This window comes from Toxorhynchites rutilus, chromosome 3, assembly GCF_029784135.1.
Source record: "Toxorhynchites rutilus septentrionalis strain SRP chromosome 3, ASM2978413v1, whole genome shotgun sequence".
In the NCBI taxonomy this organism is placed as follows: domain Eukaryota; kingdom Metazoa; phylum Arthropoda; class Insecta; order Diptera; family Culicidae; genus Toxorhynchites; species Toxorhynchites rutilus.
Genome location: NC_073746.1, coordinates 190,993,893 through 191,001,276, shown reverse-complemented (window position 1 = coordinate 191,001,276; position 7,384 = coordinate 190,993,893). Strand labels below are relative to the sequence as shown.

Here is a 7,384-nt window from a genome sequence, read left to right as displayed (position 1 = left end):
TGTGAACGGAAGAATTATCAAACGATTCTTATATTTTATATTTCTCTCTGAAGTTTGCATCTCTCAAGTGTACGCACTTCTCGAACCGCGAATGCTTAATTTGACGAAGTTCAGGCATTCAGTTTCGATTTTGACATGTACGTCGAAGCATATTGTTTAATCAATATGCGTTATCGCAGCAAATGGTTATCAACATTTTTCCCAATCATCAAATGGTATGCGTAAAAATTCAGTGAGCAGAATATATGAAGGCATATCTTTCAATGCAATCTTGAATCACCGAGCCAAAGCGTTGTGTTCGTACAAGCTTTTGTAATCCGTGTTAGGAAAACACTTTCCGGAGTGCGGCAAATAACATGCGAGTGCAGAAGTACCTCGGCTTGCATGAATCAACAACTTCAACTTTTTATACTATAGCGGCTTTAAACTTGAAAGTTCATTCGCCTCTAGTGTCTGCACGATTTTCCCAGGTCCCTATGTTTAGAAGACCATGTTGGAGAAACATATTCCAGTCTGCGCAAAGGCAAGCGAGTACAAAAGTACTCGCATTTTGCATTTATTTGCAAAGCCTGTTTTCCCAGGCACCTTGGTTTCGAAGTCTGTGTTAGGGAAACACATTTCAATCGGAACAAAAATACTCCCGACTTGCATGAATTTGCAATGTCGATTTCCCCCAGGCACCTTGGTTTAGAAATCTCTGTTAGGGAACACATTGCGGTGGGAACAAAAGCTTCCCCTACTTTCATATATTTGCAATGCCGATTTCTCTAACACTGCTTGGTTTTGAAGTCTGTGTTAGGGTACATACTTTGATGGGAACAAAAATGCCCACTGCCACTGTAAGCAAATTCAAAGTCGTATATAGACAATTCCATGATGTACCTCTGGAGTATAGTTACAAACAACGAATTGCTACCAGATTTACCAAATATTCCTACCAAAGGTTTGTGATCGGTGTATACTTTAAACTTTTGGCCAAAAAGAAATTTGTGGAATTTTTTAACCGTACATACTAATGCTAATACTTCTAAATGAAGGATGGGGTATCGCTTTTGAGCAGAGTTTAATGAAAACAATGTGAAGCATATGGGTTTTTCTATCTCATTAACTTCATGGGCTAGAACACCACCTAATCCGTAAGAACTAGCATCCGAGACTACAATTAGCGGCTTATTTGGATCGTAAAATTCGAATAAATCTGCAGTCAACAACGCATTCTTGCAGAATTGAAAAGCTTCCTCACAATCATCTGTTCCATCAAAATTTGCATTATTGGCTAGCAGAGCATACAGACTCCTTAACCTAGATGATAGGTTAGGAACAAATTTATTATAAAAATTAATCAATCCAAGAAAGGCTCTGAGTTCAGCAACATTTGTAAAAACTTTTGCTTGAATAATAGTAGAAATTATCTCTGGAGATGGTGAAAGTCCCTTGTCTGTAACAAGATGTCCTAAATAGGGCAGCTGTGTAACGAAAAATTTGCATTTCTTGAAATTTACTCTGATATTTGCCTGAGAAAGTCGTTCCAGAACCGAGTCTAAAATATTTACACATTTTCCTACAGTTTCAGCCGCGATAAGGACGTCATCAAGATAGCAACTAACGCCTTCCAGTCCACGCAGGCACGGCTCATGCAGCCTATTAACGGAAGAAATCATCAAACATTCCATTCCATCAGATTCATCACCAGAACTATCACAACCACCAGTTGAACTTTTAAAATAATTTTTTTTTTATTTAAATCGTTTATTTTTACAGGCTCAGTTACATAGGTTTAAAGGAGCCGAACTCCTTACTGTATTGTTACTAATATATATATACATTTTTCCTTAATTCTAATGTTAATAATATAGGAAACCGATTACTCGCGGTCAACTCGAGTTTAGAAGGGTGACATATTTTCTTCAGGAAAAGGAGGGGATATGAGGATATGTTGACAATGATCACACTCACACTCTCAATCACACTCATCACACTCAATTCTTAAACCTATCTTATATCTGATATGTATTTACATTTCATCTTATTCTTAAGAAGGGATCCGATCTCTCACAAAGGAAAAGGAAAAGGAAAAACTAAGGGTATAAGGACAATCACACACGAAGATTACTTTTAAAATAATAACTTGAGTCCTTTTCTTCTTTTTCTACATGGTGCACTGTGTTCCGATTTCTTAAACTGTAACAGTGTCTCCTCAGATGACCTCGCTTCTTGCAATAATTACAAATTGCATTAGCATAACCGCTACGATTCCTCGCTTCAGACGGAGATCTATTTCGAAAACTAACTCGCCTATCATTCCCGTAAGTTATTCTGCCTCTGTATGTCTTATCACGACTATAGTCTCAGCTACTTTCTTCATACTTTTTTCCTAGTCTGTTTTCAACCGAATGCACTTCTTCTTTTCTATATTCACTACTCATTGCCTTAGTTTGTTTCTTTGCTAATTCACTGCTGAGCAACTTTTTTTCTATCACGTCCAGTGTCAAAGTTTCAGACATAAGTAAAGATTTCTGCAACTCTCGATCGTACAATCCCATAATTGAACAATCCATAGTTGCAGTTTCCTTAAATTGTTGGAAATTGCAAAGCTTTGCTTGCATCTTAACCGACAAAATAAAACGCTCAGCAGATTCATCCACTTTCTGCAACCGATTGTAGCCACTGCATTATATCGGGGTCAACTTTGTCAAAACGTTCCTTCAATTTTTTTTACCATATCCTCATATTTCAAAGTCGCGAGCTCAACAGTCAGAAAAATAAGTTTAAGTTCATCGTAAACAACAGAGCCGGTAAGAGCTATCAAAACCGATTTCTTGTTCTCTTCCGTCCATCCGTTAAAAGAGCAAAGATGCTCCAAACGATCCACATAATTCATGAAGGACGTACTTGCACGTAATGGTCTAGCGTTCCGAATGAAGGAATGTTGTGAAATTTGCAAACAACGGAAATCAAAGAAATAAAAACAACTCACTTGATGCACTCTTTCTGTTTTTACCGATATCAGAACCTAAACAGTTGCACTTATCAACTAACTGTTGTTGTTTACATTGGTGAGTGAGACACAGCCAGTGAAGCCTTTCTTACAACTCACTCAGTCACAGCGAGAAATATTTTCTCCAGCCTCAAGGCCCATTTATACGTTGCTAGTAGCTGACTTCACAATGAGCAGCTACTGACCCGGTGAACTCGCTTGACAAATGGTTGACTCGCCTTGTCCGTTCACACAATGTGAGCTACTGGCAAGAAACTAGATACTACGGCACGGGTTTACCAGGGATGCCAGGCGATTTTTCAAATGTCCATCAAATAGTCAGAAACAGCAATCAGGTCCGAATTTGTCAAATGATTGGTCCGAAATCGACTTCTTTATTGGCAGTTTTCATCTTAGGTTTTCAGTTGAATGTATCATTACACAATTTTATTACGAAACACACGCTGATCGTGTTTAAAAATACATACTTTGTGCTGAATTTCTTTGAACTGAAGGTACTATCCAAAAAAGCAGAAAGAAAAAAGGATTCGCTCCAGGAATTGGATGCAAAGAAAAGGAGCAACAAATACAATATTGAAGGAACTCTACGATGATGATCCCCGAGAGTACAGAGCAGTGTTGAGAATAACACCTGAAAAAGTGAAAAAACTGTTGGATTTAATTGCTCCACAAATACAACGCCAAGATACACTCATGAGGGTTGCTATACCTACAACAGTGAAACTAGAAATGATATGCCTTTCTTCTGGAATATCGTTCAGATTATTGTCGATATTTTTTAGAATCTCGAAATCATCCATAGCTAAATTAATTCCGAAAGTATGTGATGCTACAAATGGCAGTCTAAAAGATTTTTCTAAATTTGATTTATTTTGCCTTGACAGCAGCTTCGTGTACCAATTTGTGAAATAAAAATGATAGTAGATTTGCAGGAGGAATAAATAGGCCTAAAAAAAACTAAAATAATGAATGAAAATCTACTTTTTTAAATCGAATATGTATTCTGTTTCTTAGAACAATACTTTTTTTGCAAGTTGTGAGTGAATTTTGAATGAAAATTGTGCCCGATAATGATTTTATATCTAGATACCCAAGAAAACTATCTCAAAAAGAAAACGTGTGCCGCCAGTGTGCAAAACAAAATAACAACGATCTCGTTTAGGAATTATGAGGGTTTTATTTGTTTTTCCAATAATTTTCAAGTTTATAAATATCTTCGCATATTTTCAAATATCCTCAAAATAGAAACATTTCTTTACATTTGGCATCCCTGATTCAAGTGCTAAATTCCATTTTTGACGTTTTGAGGGATGCGAGTGCGAGTAAATTCAAAAAACTTTGAAGTAGCTCGCACGCCGAATCACACATAACACTAACTGGCATGATGTGTTCACACGATGTGAGTGGCTGCACTGCAGTAACTGACTAGACCGACTCGTATGCTTACTCGCACCGTCTGAACCCTGCTTCAGGGTACGTTTATGACAAGGTAACCTGGACTCGAAGTGTGTAACCAAGGAAAGTGAAGTGGAAGGTAAAACGTAATGTCAGAATTGCCGTTCGGACGTATCCCGTAAGTTTGAACTTATTTACATAGATGGTATCCAAACAACACTGAACATTGGCTACAGTTTCGCCGGCACGGTTGATTGTCGTTATGAACCAGCACAAAAAACAAAGCTGCAAATTATGCGCCAGTGGCGGTACCACGATCAAAGCACTCCCTGAATCACATTAGCCGAGCCAGCTGGCGGAAGCATATGCATAAAGGTTACTAGGTTACTATTTTCAACGACAACTGTTTATTTATTATACTGCTTCAAATACCTTCGACGAAATCAAATGTAACCATACCAACGTAAGTAATAACATAAACAAATCCAAACTTTTCGTCTTGCTATTCCTCAAACGTCTTTTCTAAATAGTGTAAATTACGAGCCACCTGTTAACTCCACCATCTTGTGTGTAACGATACGAGATATCTTAAGCCGGGTTCAGACGGTGCGAGTAAGCATACGAGTCGGTCTAGTCAGTTACTGCAGTACAGCTACTCACACCGTGTGAACACATCATGCCAGTTAGTGTCATGTGTGATTCGGCGTGCGAGCTACTTCAAATTTTTTTGAATTTACTCGCACTCGCATCCCTCAAAACGTCAAAAACAGAATTTAGCGCTCGAATCAGGGATGCCAAATCTTTACATTGTCTTTACATGTCTCTATTTTTAAGATATTTGAAAATATGCGAAGATTATTATAGACTTGAAAATTATTGAAAAAACAAATAAAACCCTCATAGTTTCTAAGCGGAATCGTTGTTATTAAACGGTTTTATTTAGCTTGCCCTGTAATCTGTTTGTATGTTTGTAACATGTCCCACATTAGTAGAAATTTGACCCCCTTCTTGTTGACCGATTGATCTGAAATTTGGAACACACCTTTATCTCTGTAGTCATTACAAAACTGGGTATTTCATTATCTTGTAAATCCAAGATAGAGGCCGCTACAAAATGGCGGATCCCTTTCTTCCTCAAAACCTCATCAATGTGGGTTTTCCAAAACCCCATCAATATGGGTATCAAATGAAAGGGCTTGACTAGCAGAATACAGTTATTTAAGAAAAATGCAAATCCAAGATGGCTGCCACTACTAAATGGCGGACTACATAGTTTCCCAAAACTTCATTAATATGGGTGTTGGGGGGAAGCAAACTACGCCACTGATGATTTGATCTGAACCTGCGCATCCGGACGGTGCCACTCCATGACGCACCCAGACAATCATTGACAGCTAGCTGTCATCACTGTCATTCTGAAAACTTCTCTCGTACCACACATTCTTTGCTAATCACAAAAAAGGAGTAGAGATAGAACCCAAAATAAAGTTGAATTCCCAAATTGTTAAATAATTGAATCATCCTGTCGTGCTTTGAATTTAAAACGAGGAGATCAAATGTAGGTAAAACCTAATAATGTAAAGTTCTTGTTTAATTATTGTTTCTCTTAATAAATACAGCTTTGAGCTCGCTATACATTGATAAAAACGCGTGCTGAATAGAACCTCCGAAACCCCCGTAACAATGGGTATCAAATGAAAGGGATTGACTAGCAGAACACGGTTATTTATGAAAAATGCAAATCCATCAAAATTCTACCAAATGGCGGACTACATATTATGTCAAAACACCATTAATATGGGTATCAAATGAAAGGGCTTGAATAGTAGATCACAGTAGATCATGAAAAATTAAAATCCAAGATGGCCGCAATCACAAAATAGCAATATACTTTATTAAACGGTTTTATTTAGCTTGAACTGTTCGTATGTATGTATGTATGTCTGTAGGATTGTCCCACAGTAATAGAAATTTGACCAATAGGAACTGACCGGATAGGAACTGCTGTCATTTTAAAACTGCTTATCTTGAAAAATCCAATTTGGCCTCCGCTCAAAATCGCTGATTCCATATCATCTCAAAAAAAAAGGTTGATTGAGATATGTGTATCAAACCAACGAACTTGACTTGGAGAACACACTATGTATTTTCTGCAATCTACTCAATATCGGTATCAAATGAAATTTTTTGACTGATAGAATACAGTACAATGCCTTTATTGTAGAGAAATATTCTAATGAAACAGATAATGTACTAAAAACTAGAAAATAAAATGAGTAAACAAAAACTTTTTAAATTATAAAATCCATTCATTTTCATTATCCACAATTAGTGATTTCATCATATGTCCCACTATTTTATTTTAGTCTTATCAATGCCCTAGACTAATGAAGGAGAGGTGTGATAACTACTAACTGCAACTTGCCTAATTATTTTCTCTAGCTTTTAGTACATTATTATGTTTAATCACAAATAAACCGTTTAACTTAAAAAGTTTTTTTACTCATTTTATTTTGTTTTGCACGCTGGTGGGGCACGTTTTCTTTTTGAGATAGTTTTCTTGGGATTCTAAATATAAAATCATTATCGGGCACAATTTTCATTCGAAATTCACTCACAACTTCCAAAAAAAGTATTGTTCTAAAAAACAGAATACATATTCCATTTAAAAAAGTAGATTTTCATTCATTATTTTAGTTTTTGAGGCGTATTCATTCCTCCTGCAAATCTACTATCATTTTCATTTCACAAATTGGTACACGAAGCTGCTGTCAAGGCGAAATAATTCAAAATTTGAAAAATCTTTTAGACTGCCATTTGTAGCACTACATACTTTCGGAATTATTTTAGCTATGGATGCTTTCGAGATTCTAAAAAAATATCGACAATAATCTGAACGATATTCCAGAAGAAAGGTACAACATTTCTAGTTTCACTTATGTAGGTATAGCATCCCTCATGAGTGTATCTTGCGTTGTATTTGTGGAGCAA

The 7,384-nt window shown here is 36.6% G+C and overlaps 1 long non-coding RNA gene across 1 annotated transcript; it reads left to right on the top strand.

Moving 5' to 3' along the window:
* The first annotated feature begins 5,812 nt into the window (after positions 1-5,812).
* LOC129778590 (uncharacterized) lies at positions 5,813-6,593 on the top strand. The gene is made up of 2 exons (XR_008743460.1): positions 5,813-5,951; positions 6,013-6,593. It is a non-coding gene; the product is annotated as an uncharacterized LOC129778590 (long non-coding RNA).
* The last annotated feature ends 791 nt before the right edge of the window (positions 6,594-7,384 follow it).